Source organism: Phyllobates terribilis, unplaced genomic scaffold (genome assembly GCF_046119375.1).
Source record: "Phyllobates terribilis strain yellow unplaced genomic scaffold, ASM4611937v1 Scaffold_10__3_contigs__length_209671492, whole genome shotgun sequence".
Lineage (NCBI taxonomy): Eukaryota > Metazoa > Chordata > Amphibia > Anura > Dendrobatidae > Phyllobates > Phyllobates terribilis.
Genome location: NW_027362770.1, coordinates 85,280,904 through 85,302,951, shown reverse-complemented (window position 1 = coordinate 85,302,951; position 22,048 = coordinate 85,280,904).

The following is a 22,048-nucleotide window of genomic DNA, read 5'->3' as shown; positions in this document are numbered from 1 at the left end:
GGGCCATTTCTCGATGGCAGACAGTTTCTCTGGATCCATTCGTAGGCTGGTCTGAGAAATAATGTAGCCCAAAATGGAAGCGAGGTCTGCTCAAAGAGGCACTTCTCATATTTAGCGAAGAGGTGATTCTGCCTGAGTCTGAACAGGACCTGACGAACGTCCCTCCGGTGAGTCTGGAGATCCGGAGAGAAGACCAAGATGTCGTCCAGGTACACCACAACGCAGGAGTAGAGAAGGTCCCGGAAGATGTCATTGACCAACTCTTGAAAGACGGCAGGGGCGTTACAGAGACCAAAGGGCATTACCAGATATTCGTAGTGGCCGTCCCGGGTGTTGAATGCAGTCTTCCATTCATCCCCTTGACGGATACGGACCAGGTTGTACGCCCATCGGAGGTCCAGTTTGGTGAAGACTCTAGCCCCCCTCAGGCGATCAAATAATTATGGAATGAGCGGAAGAGGGTACTTATTCTTCACCGTAATCTGGTTAAGACCTCTATAGTCTATACAGGGACGGAGAGAGCCATCCTTCTTTTTTACGAAGAAGAATCCTGCTCCCGCCGGGGAGGTAGATTTCCGGATGAATCCCCTGGCCAAATTCTCCTCAATATATTCGGACATCGACCGGGTCTCAGCAGCGGACAATGGGTAAATACGCCCACGGGGAGGAGTAGTACCGGGTAACAGATCGATAGGACAGTCGTATGGTCTATGAGGGGGTAATGTCTCTGCCTCCTTTTTATTAAAGACATCAGCAAATGACCAATAGGGAATCGGAAGTCCAGGTAGATTAGTTGGGGTAGGAGAAGGACGGACGGGATGAACAGGAACCAAACAAGTCTTATGACAGTCCTGTCCCCAGCGAAGGACCTCTCCGGTCTGCCAGTCAAGCACGGGTGCATGTCTCTGGAGCCAAGGTAGACCTAGTAAGAGGGCGTGAGAGAGTCCAGGCAGAACATGAAAAGAGATGTTTTCAGAATGCAGCATTCCCACCTGCAGGGTTATGGATTCGGTGATGAGTTGGATGGGACGTGGTAAGAGGCCCCCATCCACAGCAGCGACGGATAATGGTACAGCCAGAGGTTTGGTGGGAATGCGGTATTTTTCTACCAGGGACTGTGAAATAAGATTCCCGGCTGCTCCAGAGTCAAGTTGGGCTAGTTCGGAATAACGGTTCTCCCCGCAGATGATTGAGACTGACAGCAACAGAGATGGAGAGGATTTATTCTTGTCTAGGTCGACCTCTCTGAGCGAACCTAGACACAGGCGTTTCCCGACCTCTCCGGGCAGGCACGGATCCGGTGCTCCTTACTGCCACAGTAGAAGCATCTCCCCTCGGCACGGTGTGAGTCCTGACGGGTTTTGACCATCTTGGTCTGGTCGACCTGCATAGGCTCAGGAGAGTGTACCTGGGGAGAGACGGAGGGTTTCTGAAAAGTAGGAGCTAAACGTGGAATCCTCCTCTCACGGGTGACCTCTTTGGCACGCTCCTGGAACCGTAGGTCAATCCGGGTGGCAAGAGTTATAAGATCATCGAGAGTGGTAGGAATGTCCCGACCGGCAAGTTCATCTTTAATACGGCCGGACAGACCCTCCCAGAAGACGGATACCAGAGCGTCGTTATCCCAGGCCAGCTCCGAGGCAAGGGTACGGAACCGTATGGCATATTGGCCCACGGTGAGACCTTCCTGACGGAGGCGTAGCAGTGAGGATGCGGATGAGGTCTTCCGTCCGGGTTCGTCGAAGACTTTCCGGAAAGCCGAGAGAAAAGCAGGCAAGTTGGACACCAGGGGGTCTCCTCTCTCCCATAGAGGATTTAGCCAGGCCAGGGCCTCCCCGGTGAGATGGGACATGATAAAGGCAATTTTGGCCCGGTCGGAGTTAAACTGATGGGACAAAAGTTCAAAGTGCAGGGTGCACTGATTTATGAAGCCCAGAGCCTGGGCGGAGTCGCCTCCGAAGCGAGGAGGTGCAGACAGCCGGGGTCCGGGGTAGGATACCATGGTATTAGTGGGTAGCGGAGCTGCCGGGTTGCGAGTCATGGTACTGGCGGTGGTTGCAGGTGGAGCAGTCAGAGTGTCCAGGCGAGAATTAACATTCCGTAGGTGACCCAGGATGGACTCCTGTTGGGACCTCTGACGGGACAGTTCATGACACAGGTCCGAGAGCGAGGGAGCTTGGGTGCCACCGGGTTCCATGGCCCGAGCAAACTGTAACGGGTCTGGGAGGCGGAACCTCTGAGCTACTATACAAGGGGGCGGCCCTTGTAAGGGAGCGGGTGGCAGTCTCTGGATGAACGGACAGGGAGTTACGGCAAGTGATCAGGGCAGTCTCTGGGTAAAGGGTAGGTACGACCTGTGATGGCAGAGCCTCCGGGTAGGCTAGCAGGCAGATGGTAGATGTGTGCTCCCAGGTGAGCAAGCGAGAGTCTCTGGAAAGGTTGGTGGTCACAGCACGTGACGGCGAAGCCTCCAGGTAGGCTACCAGGCAGGTAACATGTGGGCGCTCCCAGGTGAGCGGGCAAGAGTCTCTGGAATGGCAGATGGTCACAGCACGTGACGCCGGAGCCTCCAGGTAGGCTAGCAGGCAGGTAACTGATGTGCGCTCCCAGGTGAGCGGGCAAGCTGGTCCTTAGACAGACTGACAGGAGTTGGAAGGCAGACCGTCGGACCTCAGGGTAGCAGGCAGGTAGCGGATGTGCGCTCCCGGGTGAGCGGGCAAGCTGGTCCTTAGACAAACTGACTGGAGTTGGTAGGCAGACCGTCGGACCTCAGGCTGGCAGGCAGGTGACTGGATATCAGGCAGGACAAAGATAGCAGGCTGGCAGGAATCTGGCAGGTAACTGGCAGGTAACTGGCAACGGGACCTGAGGGCTGAAGCACAGGTGAGACACAGGTGCAAACAACATTGCTCGGGCACCTCCATTTTGGAGGAGGTGCCTTATATATGATGAAGTCCTCCGGCCATTGGCCGGGGACTCCTTAGGACGACGCGCGCGGCCCCTTTAAGAGGAGGGGAGCGCGCGCGCGCGCGCCCTAAGCACAGGGCCGGGAAGGAGCGCGCGCTGACAGCAGAGCGGGAGGAGGACGCCAGGAAGGAGCGCGCGCTGACAGCAGAGCGGGAGGAGGACGCCGGTAAGGAGCGCGCGCTGACAGCAGAGCGGGAGGAGGACGCCGGGCTCGGAGCAGGGAGGTGAGGAGAACAGCGTCCCTGCCTAGCAGAGGGCAGGGACGCCGACGCTACACACTATAACATGCAGCACTCTTCCAATGGGCATTGATTTTGTCTCTTTAATCCACTGCGACCTCCACCACTCTTCCAAGAAGCATTAAAACCGTCTTGTTCAGCTACTGCGACCTCCACGTCTATTCCACGTTGCCTTAAAAACTTCTGGTTAAACCACTGTGAACTCCACAGCTCTTCCAAGGGGCATTGATATTGTCTTTTTATTCGCCTGTAACCTCCACCACTCATCCAAGGGGCATTGATATTGTCTCTGTTTTCCACTGCGACCTCCACAACTCTTCCAAGGGGCTTTGATATTGTCCTTTTTATCCACCGCAACCTCCACCACTCTTCCAATGGGCATTAAAACCAACTTGTTATGCTACTGTGACCTCCACGTCCCTTCCACGGGGCATTGATATTGTCTTTTTATTCCATTGCAACCTCCACCACTCTTCCAAGGGGCATTAAAACCGTCTTGTTAAGCTACTGTGACCTCCAAGTCTCTTCCAAGGGGCATTAAAACCGTCTGGTTATACCGCTCTGAGCTGCACAACTCTTCCAAGGGGCATTGACAATGTCTTCTTATTCCATTGTAACCTTCTGCACTCTTCCAAGTGCATTGATATTGTCTTTTTATTCAACTGTAACCTCCACCACTCTTCCAAGGGGCATTGATATTGTCTTTTTATTCCACTGCGACCTCCACCACTCTTCCCATGGGATTTGATAGCCTTTTTAATCCACTGCGACCTCCACCACTCCTCCAAGGGGCATTAAAACCTTCTTTTTAAGCTACTGTGACCTCCACCACTCTTCCAAGGGACATTGATATTGTGTTTTTATTACTCTGCGACCTTCACCCCTCTTACAAGGAACACTGATATTGTCTTTTTTTTCCACTGTAACCTCCACCACTCTTCTAAGGGGCATTGATATTTTCTTTTCATTCCTCTGCGACCTCCACCACTCTTCCAAGGGGCATCGATAATGTCTTTTTAATCCACTGCGACCTCCACCACTCTTCCAAGGGGCATTAAAACCGTCTTGTTAAGCTACTGTGACCTCCACGTCTCTTCCAAGGGGCATTAAAACCGTCAATTTAAACCACTCTGAACTCCACAGCTCTTGCAAGAGGCATTGATATTGTCTTTTTATTCCACTGTAACCTCCACCAGTCTTCCAAAGGCATTGATTTTGTCTTTTTAGTCTACTGCGACCTCCATCTCTCTTCCAAGAAGCATTAAAACCGTCTTGTTTAGCTACTGTGACCTCCACGTCTATTCCACGTTGCCTTAAAACCTTCTGGTTAAACCACTGTGAACTCCACAGCTCTTCCATGGGGCATTGATATTGTCTTTTTATTCCACTGTAACCTCCACCACTCTTCTAAGGGGCATTGATATTGTCTTTTTAATCCACTGCGACCTCCACCACTCTTCCAAGGGGCATTAAAACAGTGTTGTTAAGCGAATGTGACCTCGAAGTCTCTTCCAAGGGGCATTAAAACAGTCTGGCTAAACCGCTCTGAGATCCACAGCTCTCCCAAGGGGCATTGACAATCTCTTTTTATTCCATTGTAACCTTCTGCACTCTTCCAAGTGCATTGATATTGTCTTTTTATTCCTTTGCGACGTCCACGACTCTTCCAAGGGGTATTAAAACCGTATTGTTAAGCTACTGTGACCTCCACGTTTCTTACACAGGGCATTGATATTGTCTTTTTATTCCACTGTAACCTCCACCACTCTTCCAAGGGGCATTGATATTGTCTTTTTATTCCACTGTAAACTCTACCAATCCTCCAAGGGGCATTGATATTGTCTTTTTATTCGACTGCGACCTTCACCACTCTTCCAAGGGGCATTAAAACAGTCTTGTTTAGCTACTGTGACCTCCTTGTCTCTTCCAAGGGGCATTAAAACCATCTGGTTAAACACTCTTAACTCCACAGCTCTTACAAGAGGCATTGATATTGTCTTTTTTTTCGACTGTAACATCCACCACTCTACCAAGCGCATTGATATTGTCTTTTTATTCCACTGCGACCTCCACCAATCTTCCAAGGGGCACTGATATTGTCTTTTTAATCAACTGCGACCTCCACGTCTCTTCCAAGGGCATTAAAACTGTCTTGTGAAGCTACTGTGACCTCCACGTCCCTTCCACGGGGCATTGATATTGTCTTTTTATTCCACTGCGACCTCCACCACTCTTCCAAGGGGCATTGATATTGTCTTTTTAATCCACTGCGTCCTTCACCACTCTTGAAGGGGCATTGATATTGTCTTTTTATTCCACTGTGACCTCCACGTCTCTTCCAAGGGGCATTAAAACCGTCAATTTAAACCTCTCTGAACTCCACAGCTCTGCCAAGGAGCATTGGTATTGTCATTTTATTCCACTCTAACCTCCAGCACTCTTCCAAGGGGCATTGACATTGTCTATTTATTCCATTGTGACCTACACCACTCTTCCAAGGGGCATTAAGATCATCTTGTTAAGCTACAGTGACCTCCACAACTCTTCCATGGGGCATTGATATTGTCTTTTTATTCCACTGTAACCTCCACCACTCTACCAAGGGGCATTGATTTTGTCTTTTTATTCCACTGCGACCTCTACCACTCTTCCAATGGGCATTGATATTGTCTTTTTAATCCACTGCAACCTCCACCACTCTTCCAAGGGGCATTAAACCCGTCTTGTTAAGATACTGTCACGTCCATGTCTATTCCACGGGGCATTGGTATTGTCTTTTTATTCCACTTTAACCTCCACTACTCTTCCAAGTGGCATTGTCGTTGTCTTTTTATTCCACTGTAACCTCCACCACTTTTCCTAGTGGCATTGACGTTGTCATTTTATTCCACTCTTATAAGGGTCATTGATATTGTCTTTTTAATCCACTGTGACCTCCACCACTCTTCCAAGGGTCATTAAAACAGTCTTGTTAAGCTACTGTGACCTCCACATCTCTTCCAAGTGGCATTAAAACCGTCTGGTTAAACTCCTCTGAATTCCACCGCTCTTCCAAGGGGCATTGATATTGTCTTTTTATTCCACTGCCACCTCTCCAGTCTTCCAAGACACATTTATATTGTCTTTTTAATCCACTGCGACCTCCACCATTTTTCCATGGGGCATTAAAAACATCTTTTTAAGCTACTGTGACCTCCATGTCACTTCCAACGGGCATTAAAACCATCTGGTTTAACTACTCTAAACTCCACTGCTCTTCCTCGGGGCATTGATATTGTCTATTAAATCCACTGTTACCTCCACCACTCTTCCAAGGGGCATTGATATTGTTTTTTTATTCCTCTGCGACCTCCATTACTCTTCCAAGGGGCATTGATATTGTCTTTTTATTCCACTACGACCTCCACCACTCTTCTAAGGGGCATTTATATTTTCTTTTTAATCAACTGCGACCTCCACCATTCTTCCAAGGGCCATTAAAACCGTGTTGTTAGGCTACTTTGACCACCACGTCAATTCCACGGGGCATTGATATTGCCTTTTTATTCCACTGCAACCTCCACCACTCTTCCAAGGGGCATTGATATTGTCTTTTTAATCAACTGTGACCTTCACCACTCTTCCAAGGGGCATTAAAACCGTCTTGATAAGCTACTGTGACCTCCACGTCTCTTCCACGGGGCATTGATGTTAACTTTTTTTTCCACTGTAACCTCCACCACTCTTCCAAGGGGCATTGATATTTACTTTTTATTCCACTGCGACCTCCACCACTCTTCCTCGGGGCATTGACATTGTCTTTTTAATCCACTGCGACCTCCACCACTTTTCCATGTGGCATTAATACCGTCTTATTAAGCTACTGTGACCTCCACTTCTCTTCCAAGGGGCATTAAAGCCGTCAATTTAAATGACTCTGAACTCCACAACTCTTGCAAGAGGCATTGATATTGTCTTTTTATTCCATTGTAATCTCCAGCACTCTTCCAAGGGGCATTGATATTGTATTTTTATTCCAGCGCCATTTATTCCATGGCTTTTTACATGTGATAGGGATATACATAACAAAAGCATTTACATAATCTTAACAAAACGAGTCATCGACTGGTACAGGAGGAGCAAGGACCCTGCCCGCGAATGCTCACATTCTAGAAGGGATGGGTGAGGATACAATAGGTGAGGGTAGAGCTGGTCGTGCAGCGGTGGTTACTGCAGGTTGTAGGCTTGTCGGAAGAGGTGGGTCTTCAGGTTTCTTTTGAAGGTTTCCACGGTCGGCGAGAGTCTGATGTGTTGGGGTAGAGAGTTCCAGAGTAAGGGGGATGCACGGGAGAAATCTTGTATACGATTGTGGGAGGAGGAGATAAGAGGGGAGTAGAGAAGGAGATCTTGTGAGGATCGGAGGTTGCGTGCAGGTATGTACCGGGAGACTAGGTCACAGATGTATGGGGGAGACAGGTTGTGGATGGCTTTGTATGCCATGGTTAGAGTTTTGAACTGGATTCTCTGGGCAATGGGGAGGCAGTGAAGAGATTAACAGAGAGGAGAGGCCGGGGAATAGCGGGGGGACTGGTGAATTAGTCGAGCAGCAGGGTTTAGGATAGATTGGAGAGGCGCAAGAGTGTTGTAAGGGAGGCCACGGAGCAGGAGGTTGCAGTGGTCGAGGCGGGATATGATGAGGGCATGCACTAGTGTTTTTGCAGAGTCTTTGCTGAGGAATGGACGGATCCGGGATATGTTTTTGAGTTGGAGTCAGCAGGAAGTGGAAAGGGCTTGGATATGTGGCTTGAAGGAGAGATCAGACTCCAGGGTTACTCCGAGGCAGCGAGCTTGTGGGACTGGGCAGAGTGAACAGCCATTGTCGTTGATGGCTAGGTCAGATGGGGGATGTGAATGAGAGGGTGGAAAGATGATGAACTCTGTTTTATCCATGTTGAGTTTTAGAAATCTGTCAGAGAAGAAGGATGACATGGCGGACAGACATTGTGGGATTTTGGTTAGTAGGGAGGAGATATCGGGTCCAGAGAGGTAGATCTGTGTGTCGTCAGCATAGAGTTGATACTGAAAACCGTGAGACTCTATGAGCTGTCCCAGGCCAAAGGTGTAGATGGAGAAGAGCAGAGGTCCTAGAACTGAACCTTGGGGGACACCGACAGATAGGGGGCGAGATGAGGAGGTGGTGCGTGAGTGGGAGATGCTGAATGTCCTGTCTGTTAAGTATGAGGAGATCCAAGATCGTGCCAAGTCCGTGATGCCAAGTGATGAGAGAATCTGGAGTAAGAGGGAATGGTCCACTGTGTCAAAGGCAGGTGACAGGTCCAGAAGGAGGAGGATGGAATAGTGTCGCTTAGATTTGGCATTTAGTAGGTCGTTGGTGACTTTGGTCAGGGCAGTTTCAGTCGAGTGATGCGGTTGGAAGCCAGATTTCAGGCGGTCGAAAAGGGAGCAGGAGGAGAGGTGGGAGGACAGTTCAAGGTGGACATGTTGTTCTAGTAGTTTTGAGGCAAATGGGAGGAGTGATATGGGGCGATATCTAGTCAGAGAGGAAAGGTCAAGGGAAGGCTTTTTGAGGATGGGTGTGATTGCGGCATGTTTGAAACATGCGGGGAAGACACCGGTTGTTAGTGACAGATTGAAGAGGTGGGTTAGGGTTGGGATGAAGACTGTGGTAAGGTTAGTGATGAGGTGGGATGGGATTGGGTCAAGTTCGCAGGTGGTGAGGTGTGATTTGGAGAGTAAAGAGGAGACTTGACCTTCTGTAATGGTGGAGAAGTGGGGTTTGGAGGAGGAGGGTTGAATAGATATGAGGAGGGGTTGTGTGGACTTTAGGCAAAAGTTTTGTCTGATGGTGTCAATCTTCTGTTTGAAGAATGAGGCAAAGTCGTCGGCTGAGATGAGAGAAGAGGGAGGAGGTGCTGGGGGACGAAGGAGAGAGTTGAAAGTGTTAAATAGCTGTTTAGGGTTGTGAGATAGGGAGGATATGAGAGATGAGAAGTAGGTTTGTTTTGCTGTAGCGAGTGCGAACTTGAAATTAGTGAGGGATTGCTTGAATGCGATGAAGTGCTCGATGGAGTGAGACCTTTTCCATCTCCGCTCCGCAACCCTGGAGGCCTGGCGCAGTTCTTTAATAACTTTAGTGTGCCACGGTTGCCTGTTGAATGTGCGAGATGTGGTGTGTGTGAGAGGGGCGATTGAGACTAGAACTGCAGCTATTGTGGTGTTATATGAAGCAGCAGCAACGTCTGCATCGTGTAAGGAATTTATGTCTGTAAGAGGGAGGAGGGATTCAGAGAGTGAGTGTAAGTCAAGGTGTTTGAGATTTCTGTGAGGGTATGCAAGTTTGTGGAGTGGGGATTGTTGCCCCGGGGAGGAGAGAGAAGAGAATGTAAGTAGGCTGTGATCAGAGAGAGAGAGAGAGGTGAGATAGAGAGGTTAGATAGGGAACAGAGGCGGGTGAAGACGAGGTCCAGTGTGTGGCCATCTTTGTGGGTGGGTGTGGAAGACCATTGAGTGAGTCCGAAGGAGGAAGTGAGAGATAGGAACTTAGAGACAGACGAGTGGGAAGTGTTAATGGGGATGTTGAAGTCACCCATTATGATAGTGGGGATGTCAGTGGAGAGGAAGTGAAGCAGCCAGGTGGTGAAGTGGTCTAAGAAGGTGGTGGCTTGCCCTGGGGGTCGGTAAACGACAGCCAGTTGGAGGTTGGAGGGGGAATAGATGCGCACACAGTGCACCTCAAAAGAGGGGAGTGTAATGGAGGGTGGCATTGGGATTTGGGTGAAAGAGCAGTGTTCTGATAGGAGAAAACCTACGCCTCCGCCATGTTTGCCGTTGGGGCGGGGGATGTGGAAAAGGTGGAATCCGCCATATGAAAGTGCAGCTGGGGAGGCTGTATCAGAGGGGGTGAGCCAGGTTTTAGTTATGGCGAGGAAGGAAAGTTTGTTTGTAATGAAAAGATCGTGGATGAAGGAAAGTTTGTTGCAGACAGAGCGAGCGTTCCATAGAGCTCCTGTTAGAGCAACTAAGGGAGTGGGGATTGGTTGGATGGGTATGAGGTTAGAAGGGTTGCGACAGTTTGTGGAAGGTCGTGGATAGGAGGAAGAAGTAACTGTGGGGATATGGCGAGGAGGACCAGGATTTGGAGAGATATCTCCAGCAGTGAGGAGGAGCAGAGAAAGTGTTAGCAGGTGGGAGCAAGAGAGAGCATGAGGTGGCTGTCTGTGTTTGGAGATCCAGGATTGAATGTTTAGGAATAATTTGGAGGAGGAGGTGAGATGAATGGGGAGGATGGAGGGAGAAATGAAGAGTTTATTACTAGGTGTAGGGATTTGAGGGGTTACTAGAAAGTGGACGACTATAGAGGAAAAAGTGAGAGCTAACAGAAACATAGTTAAAAGAGAGTAAGTGGTCAAAGTGTTGGTTACCTGACTCGTGCCCTGACTAACTGCCTCTGAAATAACTGCCACTTATCTCCGAAGCCACTTAGCACAAGAAGACGCATGCACCCCTTACAGAGCTTCTAAATATATAGGGCAGATTAAACTATCAGGTGCAGGGCATTGTGGGAGCTGCATATGGCTAAATTAGCAGCGGGTCGTTTCACCAGGAGATGGCTGGGTGATCAAACACAGAGCTAGGACTCTAGTCTCTGCAGTTTAGCACCTCTAAAAATCAGATAAGATCTATAGTGGGGAAGGGACAGACATATGTGGGTATTGAATGGACTTGGACAGATAAAGCAGAGAAGTTATGCAGAGCATGTACCAGTGAGGTGAATCAGCAACGCAGAGCATTAGATTACAGCAGACACAGCAAGCAGAGAAGTTATGCAGAGCATGTACCAGTGAGGTGAATCAGCAAAGCAGAGCATTAGATTACAGCAAACACAGCAAGCAGAGAAGTTATGCAGAGCATGTACCAGTGAGGTGAATCAGCAAAGCAGAGCATTAGATTACAGAAGACACAGCAAGCAGAGAAGTTATGCAGAGCATGTACCAGTGAGGTGAATCAGCAAAGCAGAGCATTAGATTACAGCAGACTCAGCAAGCAGAGAAGTTATGCAGAGCATGTACCAGTGAGGTTATTCCACTGCGACCTCCACCACTCTTCCAAGGGGCATTGATATTGTCTTTTTAATCCACTGCGACCTCCGCCACTCATCCAAAGGGCACTGATATTGTCTTTCATTCCACTGCGACCTCCACCACTGTTCTAAGGGGCATTAAAACCGTCTTGTTAAGATACTGTGACCTCCACGTCTCTTCCACAGGACATTGTTATTGTCTTTTTATTCCACTGCGACCTCCACCACTCTGCCAAGGGACATTAAAACCGTCTTGTTAAGCTACTGTGATGTCCACGTCTCTTCCACGGGGCATTGATATTGTCTTTTTATTCCACTGTAACCTCCACCTCTCTTCCAAGAGGCATTAATATTGTCTTTTTATTCCATTGTAACCTCCACCACTCTTCAAAGGGGCATTGATATTGTCTTTTTATTCCACTGCAACCTCCACCACTCTTCCAAGGTTCATTGTTATTGTCTTTTTAATCCACTGCGACCTCCACCACTCTTCCAAGGGGTATTAAAACCATCTTGTTAAGCTACTGTGACCTCCACGTCTTTTCCAAGGGGCACTAAAATCGTTTGGTTAACCACTCTGTACTCCAGAGCTCTTCCAAGGGGCATTGATATTGTCTTTTTATTTCACTGTAAATTCCACCACTCTTTCAAGGGGCATTGAAATTGTATTTTTATTCCACTGTGACCTCCACCACTCTTCCAAGGGGCATTAAACCGTATTGTTAAGCTACTGTGACCTCCAAGTCTCTTCCAAGGGGCATTAAAATCATCTAGTTAAACCGCTCTGAGCGCCACAGCTCTTCCAAGGGGCATTGACAATGTCTTTTTATTCCATTGTAAACTTCTGCACTCTTCCAAGTGCTTTGATATTGTCTTTTTATTCCTCTGCGAAGGCCACGACTCTTCCAAGAGGCATTAAAACCATCTTGTTAAGCTACTGTGACCTCCAAGTTTCTTACACAGGTCATTGATTTTGTCTTTTTATTCCACTGTAACCTCCACCACTCTTCCAAGGGGCATTGATATTGTCTTTTTAATCCACTGCGACCTCCATCACTCTTCCAAGAAGCATTGAAACCATCTTGCTAAGGTACTGTGACCTCCACGTCTATTCCACGGTGCATTAAAACTTTCTGGTTAAACCACTGTGAACTCCACAGCTCTTCCAATGGGCATTGATATTGTCTTTTCCACTCTAACTTCCACCACTCTTCCAAGGGGCATTGATATTGTCTTTTTATTTTACTGTGACCTCCACCACTCTTCCAAGGGGCATTAATATTGTCTTTTTATTCCACTGTGACCTCCACGTCTCTTCCAAGGGGCATTGATATTGTCTTTATATTTAATTGGAACCTCCACCACTCTTCCAAGGGGCATTGATATTGTCTTTTTATTCCACTGTAACCTCCACCATTCTTCCAAGGGACATTGATATTGTCTTTTTATTCCACTGTAACCTCGACCACTCTTCCAAGGGGCATTGATATTGTCTTTTTAATCCACTGCGACCTCTACCACTCCTCCAAGGGGCTTTAAAACAGTCTTGATAAGCTTCTGTGACCTTCACGTCTCTTCCAAGGTGCATTAAAACTGCATGTATAAACGACTCTGAACGCCACAGCTCTTCCAAGAGCCATTGATATTGTCTTTTTATTCAACTGTAACCTCCACCACTCTTCCAAGGGGCATTGATATTGTCTTTTTTTTCCACTGCGAGCTCCACCACTCTTCCAAGGGGATTTGATAGTCTTTTTAATCCACTGCGACCTCCACCACTCTTCCAAGGGGCAATAAAACCGTCTTGTTAAGCTACTGTGACCTCCATGTCCCTTCCACGGGGCATTGATATTGTCTTTTTATTCCCCTGCGACCTCCACCATTCTTCCAAGGGGCATTTGTATTGTCTTTTTAATCCACTGCTAAATCCACCACTCTTCCAAGGGACATTGATATTGTCTTTTTAATCCACTGCGACCTTCACCCCTCTTCCATGGAGCATTGATACTGTCTTTTTTTTCCACTGTAACCTCCAAAAACGCTTCTAAGGGGCAATAACACCGTCAATTTAAACCACTCTGAACTCCACAGCTCTTGCAAGAGGCATCGATATTGTCTTTTTATTCCACTGTAACCTCCACCACTCTTCCAAGGGGCATTGATTTTGTCTTTTTAATCCACTGCGACCTCCACCACTCTTCCAAGAAACAATAAAACCGTCTTGTTTAGCTACTTTGACCTCCACGTCTATTCCAGGGTGCCTTAAAACCTTCTGGTTAAACCACTGTGAACTCCACAGCTCTTCAAAGTTGCATTGATATTGTCTTTTTTTTCCACTGTAACCTCCACCACTTTTCCAAGGGGCATTGATATTGTCTTTTTATTTTACTTCGATCTCCACTACTCTTCCAAGGGGCATTAATATTGTATTTTTATTCCACTGCGACCTCCACCACTCTTCCAAGGGTCATTGATATTGTCTTTTTATTCCACTGTAACCTCCACCACTCTTCCAAGGGGCATTGATATTGTCTTTTTATTCCACTGTGACCTCCACCTCTCTTCCAAGGGGCATTAAAACCATCTTGTTAAGCTACTGTGACCTCCAAGTCTTTTCCACGAGGCATTGGTATTGTCTTTTTATTCCACTGCGACCTCCACATCTCTTTCTAGTGGAATTGATATTGTCTTTTTATTCCACTGCGACCTCCACCACTCTTCTAAGGGGCATTGATATTGTCTTTTTAATCCACTGCGACCTCCACCACTCTTCCAAGGGGCATTAAAACAGTTTTGATAAGCTACTGTGACCTCCACGTCTCTTCCAAGGGGCATTAAAACCGTCTGGTTAAACCACTGTGAACTCTACAGCTCTTCCAAGAGGCATTGATATTGTCTTTTTATTCGACTGTAACCTCCACCACTCTTCCAAGGGGCATTAAAACGTCTTGTTAAGCTACTGTGACCTCCACGTCTCTTCCAAGGGGCAATAAAACCATCTTGTTAAACCACTCTGAACTCCACAGCTCTTGCAAGAGTTATTGATATTGTCTTTTTAATCCACTGCGACCTCCATCACTCTTCCAAGAAGCATAAAAAAACGTCTTGTTTAGCTACTGTGACCTCCACGTCTATTCCACGGTGCCTTAAAACCTTCTGGTTAAACCACTGTGAACTCCACAGCTCTTCCAAGGGGCATTGATATTGTCTTTTTTTCCACTGTAACCTCCACCACTCTTCCAAGGGGCATTGATATTGTCTTTTTATTTTACTGCTACCTCCACCACTCTTCCAATGGGCATTAATATTGTCTTTTTATTCCACTGCGACCTCCTCCACTCTTCCAAGGGTCATTGATATTGTCTTTTTATTCCACTGTAACCTCCACCACTCTTCCAAGGGGCATTGATATTGTCTTTTTATTCCACTGCGACCTCCACCTTTCTTCCAAGGGGCATTAAATTCATCTTGTTAAGCTGCTGTGACTTCCAAGTCTCTTCCACGAGGCATTGATATAGTCTTTTTATTCCACCTCGATCTCCACATCTCTTCCAAGGGGAATTGATATTGTCTTTTTATTCCACTGCGACCTTCACCACTCTTTTAAGGGGCATTGATATTGTCTTTTTAATCCACTGCGACCTCCACCACTCTTCCAAGGGGCATTAAAACAGTCTTGATAAGCTACTGTGACCTCCACGTCTCTTCCAATGGCCATTAAACCATTGGGTTAAACCATTCTGTACTCCACAGCTCTTCCAAGAGTCATTGATATTGTCTTTTTATTCGACTGTAACCTCAACCACTCTTCCAAGGGGCATTGATATTGTCTCTGTTTTCCACTGCAACCTCCACCACTCTTCCAAGTGGCTTTGATATTGTCTTTTTTATCCCCTGCGACCTCCACCACTCTTCCAATGGACATTAAAACCATCTTGTTATGCTACTGTGACCTCCACGTCCCTTCCACGGGGCAATGATATTGTCTTTTTATTCCATAGCGACCTCCACCACTCTTCCAAGGGGCATTAACACCATCTTGTTAAGCTACTGTGACCTCCAAGTCTCTTCCAAGGGGCATTAAAACCGTATGGTTAAACCGCTCTGAGCTCCACAGCTCTTCCAAGGGGCATTGACAATGTCTTTTTATTCCATTGTAACATTCTGCACTCTTTCAAGTGCATTGATATTATCTTTTTATTCCTCTGTAACCTCCAACACTCTTCCAAGGGGCATTGATATTGTCTTTTTATTCCACTGTAACCTCCACCAATCTTCTAAGGGGCATTGATATTGTCTTTTAAATCCACAACGATCTCCACCACTCTACCAACGGGCATTAAAACAGTCTTGTTAAGCTACTGTGACCACCTCGTCTCTTCCAAGGGGCATTAAAACCGTCTGGTTAAACCACTCTGAACTCTACAGCTCTTACAAGAGGCATTGATATTGTCTTTTTATTCGACTGTAACATCCACCAGTCTTCCAAGCTGCATTGATGTTGTCTTTTTATTCCACTGCGACCTCCACCACTCTTCCAAGGGGCATTGATATTGCCTTTTTAATCAACTGCGACCTCCACCTCTCTTCCAAGGTGCATTAAAACCGTCTTGTGAAGCTTCTGTGACCTCCACGTTCCTTCCACGGGGCATTGATATTGTCTTTTTATTCCACTGCGACCTCCACCAGTCTTCCAAGCGGCATTAAAACCATCTTGTTAAACTACAGTGACCTCCACAACTCTTCCACGGGTCATTGATATTGTCTTTTATTGCTCTGCAACCTCCACCACTCTTCCAAGGGGCATTGATATTGTCTTTTTATTCCACTGCGACCTCCACCACTCTTCCAAAGGGCATTGATATTGTCTTTTTAATCCACTGCGACCTCCACCACTCTTCCATGGGGCATTGATATTGTCTTTTTAATCAACTGCGTCCTCCACCTCTCTTCCAAGGTGCATTAAAACCGTCTTGTGAAGCTACTGTGACCTCCACGTCCCTTCCACGGGGCATTGATATTGTCTTTTTATTCCACTGCGACCTACACCACTCTTCCAAGGGGCATTGATATTGTCTTTTTAATCCACTGCGACCTCCACCACTCCTCCAAGGGGTATTGATATTGTCTTTTTAATAGACTGTGACCTCCTCGTCTCTTCCAAATGGCATTAATAGCCTCAATTTAAACCACTCTGAACTCCACAGCTCTTCCAAGGAGCACTGGTATTGTCTCTTTATACCACTCTAACCTCCACCACTCTTCCAAGGGGTATTGACATTGTCTTTTATTCCACTGCGACCTCCACCACTCTTCCAAGTGGCATTAAGACCATCTTGTTAAGCTACAGTGACCTCCACAACTCTTCCACGGGGCATTGACATTGTCTTTTAATCTTCTGCAACTTCCACCACTCTTCCAAGCGGCATTGATATTGTCTTTTTATTCCACTGCGACCTCCAGCACTCTTCCAAAGGGCATTGATATTGTCTTTTTAATCTACTGCGACCTCCACCACTCTTCCAAGGGCATTAAAACTGTCTTGATAAGCTATTGTGACCTCCACGTCTCTTCCAATGGCCATTAAACCATCTGGTTAAACCACTCTGTACTCCACAGCTCTTCCAAGAGGCATTGATATTGTCTTTTTATTCGACTGTAACCTCAACCACTCTTCCAAGGTGCATTGATATTGTCTCTGTTTTCCACTGCGACCTCCACCACTCTTCCAAGGGGCTTTGATATTGTCTTTTTTATCCCCTGCGACCTCCACCACTCTTCCAATGGGCATTAAAACCGTCTTGTTATGCTACTGTGACATCCACGTCCCTTCCACGGGGCATTGATATTGTCTTTTTATTCCATTGCGACCTCCACCACTCTTCCAAGGGGCATTAAAACCGTCTTGTTAAGCTACTGTGACCTCCAAGTCTCTTCCAAGGGGCATTAAAACCGTATGGTTAAACTGCTCTGAGATCCACAGCTCTTCCAAGGGGCATTGACAATGTCTTTTTATTCCATTTTAACCTTCTGTACTCTTCCAAGTGCATTGATATTGTCTTTTTATTCCTCTGTGACATCCTCGACTCTTCCAAGGGGCATTAAAACCATCTTGTTAAGCTACTGTGACCTCCAAGTTTCTTACACAGAGCATTGATATTGTCTTTTTATTCCACTGTAACCTCCACCACTCTTCCAAGGGGCATTGATATTGTCTTTTTATTCCACTGTAACCTCCACCAATCTTCCAAGGGGCATTGATATTGTCTTTTTATTCCACTGTGACCTCCACCACTCTTCTAAGAGGCATTGATATTGTCTTTTAAATCCACAAGGATCTCCACCACTTTACTAACGGGCATTAAAACAGTCTTGTTAAGCTACTGTGACCTCCTCGTCTCTTCCAAGGGGCATTAAAACCGTCTGGCTAAACCACTCTGAACTCTACAGCTCTTCCACGAGGCATTGATATTGTCTTTTTATTCCACTGCAACCTCCACATCTCTTCCAAGTGGAATTGATATTGTCTTTTTATTCCACTGCGACCTCCACCACTCTTCCAAGGGGCATTAAAACAGTTTTGACAAGCTACTGTGACCTCCTCGTCTCTTCCAAGGGGCATTAAAATCATCTGGTTAAACCACTCTGAACTCCACAGCTCTTCAAAGAGGCATTGATATTGTCTTTTTATTCGACTGTAACCTCCACCACTCTTCCAAGTGGCATTAAACCATCTGGTTAAACGACTCTGTTCTCCACAGCTCTTCCAATAGGCGTTGATATTGTCTTTTTATTCGACTGTAACCTCCACCACTCTTCCAAGGGGCATTGAAATTGTCTCAGTTTTCCAATGCGACCTCCACCACTCATCCAAGGGGCTTTGATATTGTCTTTTTTATCCAGTGTGACCTCCACCACTCTTCCGATGGGCAATAAAACCGTCTTGTTATGCTACTGTGACCTCCACGTCCCTTCCACGGGGCATTGATATTGTCTTTGTATTCCATTGCGACCTCCACCACTCTTCCAAGGTTCATTAAAACCGTCTTGTTAAGCTACTGTGACCTCCAAGTCTCTTTCAAGGGGCATTAAAACCGTCTGGTTAAACCGCTCTGAGCTCCACAGCTCTTCAAAGGGGCATTGATATTGTCTTTTTATTCCAATGTAACCTCCAGCACTCTTCCAAGGGGCATTGATATTGTCTTTTTATTCCACTGCGACCTCCACCACTCTTCCAAGGGGCATTAAAACCGTATTGTTAAGCTACTGTGACCTCCACGTCTCTTCCATGGTGCATTAAAACTGTCAATTTAAACCACTCTGATCTCCACAACTTTTGCAAGAGGCATTGATATTGTCTTTTTACTCCACTGTAACCTACAGCACTCTTTCAAGGGGCATTGATATTGTCTTTTTATTCCACTAAGACTTCCACCACTCTCCCAAGGTGCATTAAAAACATCTTGTTTAGCTACTGTAAAGTCCATGTCTATTCCACGGGGCTTTGATATGGTCTTTTGATTCCACTGTATCCTCCACCACTCTTCCAAGGGGTATTGATTTTGTCTTTTTATTCCACTGCGACTACCACCTCTCTTCTATGGTGCATTGATATTGTCTTTTTAATCCACTGCAAAATCCACCACTCTTCCGAGAGCCATTAAAACAGTCTTGTTAAGCTACTGTGACCTCCACATCTCTTCCAAGGGGCATTAAAACCATCTGGTTAAACCACTCTGAACTCCACCACTCTTCCAAGGGGCATTGAGATTGTCTTTTTAATCCACTGCGACCTCCACCACTTTGCCAAGGGGCATTAAAAATGTCTTTTTAAGCTACTGTGACCTCCACGTCACTTCCAATGGGCATTAAAACCGTCTGGTTAAACCTCTCTGAACTCCACAGCTTTTCCAAGGGGCATTGGTATTGTCTTTTTATTCCACTCTAACCTCCACCACTCTTCCAAGGGGCATTGACATTGTCTTTTTATTCCACTGCGACCTCCACCATTCTTCCAAGTGGCATTAAAACTGTCTTGTTACGCTACAGTGACCTCCACATCTCTTCCACGGGGCATTGATATTGTCTTAAAATTCCACTGTAACCTCCACCACTCTGCCAAGGGGCATTGATATTGTATTTTTATTCCATTGCGACCTCCACCACTCTTCCAAAGGGCATTGATATTGTCTTTTTAATCCACTGCTTCCTTCACCACTCTTCCAAGGGGCATTAAAACCATCTTGTTAAGCTACTGTGACCTCCACGTCTCTTCCACTGGGCATTGATATTGTCTTTTTATTCCACTGCGACCTCCATCACTCTTCCTCGGGGCATTGATATTGTCTTTTTAATCCACTGCAACCTCCACCACTCTTCCATGTGGCATTAAAACCGTCTTGTTAAGCTACTGTGACCTCCACCTCTCTTCCAAGGGGCATTAAGGCCGTCTTGTTAAGCTACTGTCACGTCCATGTCTATTCCACGGGGCATTGATATTGTCTTTTTATTCCACTGCGACTTCCACCTCTCTTCTAAGGGGCATTGATATTGTCTTTTTAATCCACTGCGACCTCCACCACTCTTCCATGGGGCATTAAAACAGTCTTGTTAAGCTACTGTGACCTCCATGTCTCTTCCAAGGGGCATTAAAACCATCGGGTTAATACACTCTGAACTCCACAGTTCTTCCAAGGGGCATTGATATTGTCTTTTTATTCAACTGTAACCTCCACCACTCTTCCAAGGGGTATTGATTTTGTCTTTGTATTCCACTGCGACCTCCACCACTCTTCCAATGGTCATTGTTATTCTCTTTTTAGTCCCCTGCAACCTCCACCACTCTTCCAAGGGGCATTAAAACCGTCTTGTTAAGCTACTATGACCTCCTTGTCCCTTCCACGGGGCATTGATATTGTCTTTTTATTCCACTGCGACCTCCACCACTCTTCAGAGGGAAATTGATATTGTCTTTTTAATCCACTGCGACCACCACCAATCTACCAAGCGGCATTAAAACCGTCTTGCTATGCTACTGTGACGTCGACTTCTCTTCAAATTCCACGGTGCCTTAAAACCTTCTGGTTAAACCACTATGAACTCCACAGCTCTTCCAAGGGGCATTGATATTGTCTTTTTATTCCACTCTAACCTCCACCACTCTTCCAAGGGGCATTGACATTGTCTTTTTATTTCACTGCGACCTTCACCACTCTTCCAAGGGGCATTAAAACCATATTGTTAAGCTACAGTGACCTCCACATCTCTTCCATGGGTCATTGATATTGTCTTTTTATTCCACTGTAACCTCCACCAATCTTCCAAGTGGTATTGATATTGATTTTTTATTCCACTGCGACCTCCACTACTCTTCCAAGAGGCATTAAAACCGACTTGTTAAGTTACTGTGACCTCCACGTCTCTTCCAAGGAGCGTTAAAACCGTCTGGTTATACCACTCTGAACTCTACAGCTCTTCCAAGGGGCATTGATATTGTCTTTTTATTCCACTGCGACCTCCGCCAGTCCTCCTAGAGGCATTAAAACTGTCTTGTTAAGCTACTGTGACCTCCACGTCTCTTCCACGGGGCATTGAAATTGTCTTTTTATTCCACTGTAACCTCCACCTCTCGTCCAAGTGGCCTTGATATTGTATTTTTATTCCACTGCGACCTCTACCATTCTTCCAAGGGGCATTGATAATATCTTTTTATTCCACTGCTACCTCCACCACTCTTCCAAGGCTCATTGATATTGTCTTTTTAATCCACTGCGACCTCCACCACTCCTCCAAGGGGCATTAAAACCGTCAATTTAAACCACTCTCATCTCCACGGCTCTTGCAAGGGGCTTTGAAATTGTTTTTTATTCCACTTTAACCTCCAGCACTCTTCCAAGGGGCATTGATATTATCTTTTTAATCCACTGCGACCTCCACCACTCTTCCAAGGGACATTGATATTGTCTTTTTATTCCACTGCAACCTTCACCCCTCGTCCAAGGATCATGGATATTGTCTTTTTTTTCCACTGTAACCTCCACCAGTCTTCTAAGGGGCATTAATATTTTCTTTTTATTCCACTGCGACCTCCACCACTCTTCCATGGGGCATCGATAATGTTTTTTTAATCCACTGCGACCTCCACCACTCTTCCAAGGGGCATTAAAACCGTCTTGTTTAGCTACTGTGACCTCCAAGTCTCTTCCAAGCGGCAATAAAACCGTCTGGCTAAACCGCTCTGAGCTCCACAGCTCTTCCAAGGGTTATTGACAATGTCTTTTTATTCCATTGTAACCTCCACCACTCTTCCAAGGGGCATTGATATTGTCTGTTTATTCCACTGTGACCTTCACCTCTCTTCCAAGGGGCATTAAAACCATCTTGTTAAGCTACTGTGACCTCCAAGTCTCTTCCACGAGGCATTGATATTGTCTTTTTATTCCACTGCGACCTTCACATCTCTTCCAAGTTGAATTGATATTGTCTTTTTGTTTCATTGTGACCTTCACCTCTCTTCCAAGGGGCATTAAAACCATCTTGTTAAGCTACTGTTAGCTCCACGTCCCTTCCACGAGGCATTGATATTGTCTTTTTATTCCACTGCGACCTCCACCACTCTTCCAAGGGGCATTGATATTGTTTTTTTAATCCACTGTGAACTCCCCCACTCTTCCAAGGGGCATTAAAACCGTCTTGTTATGCTACTGTGACGTCGACTTCTCTTCCAAGGGGCATTAAAACCATCTGGTTAAACCACTCTGAA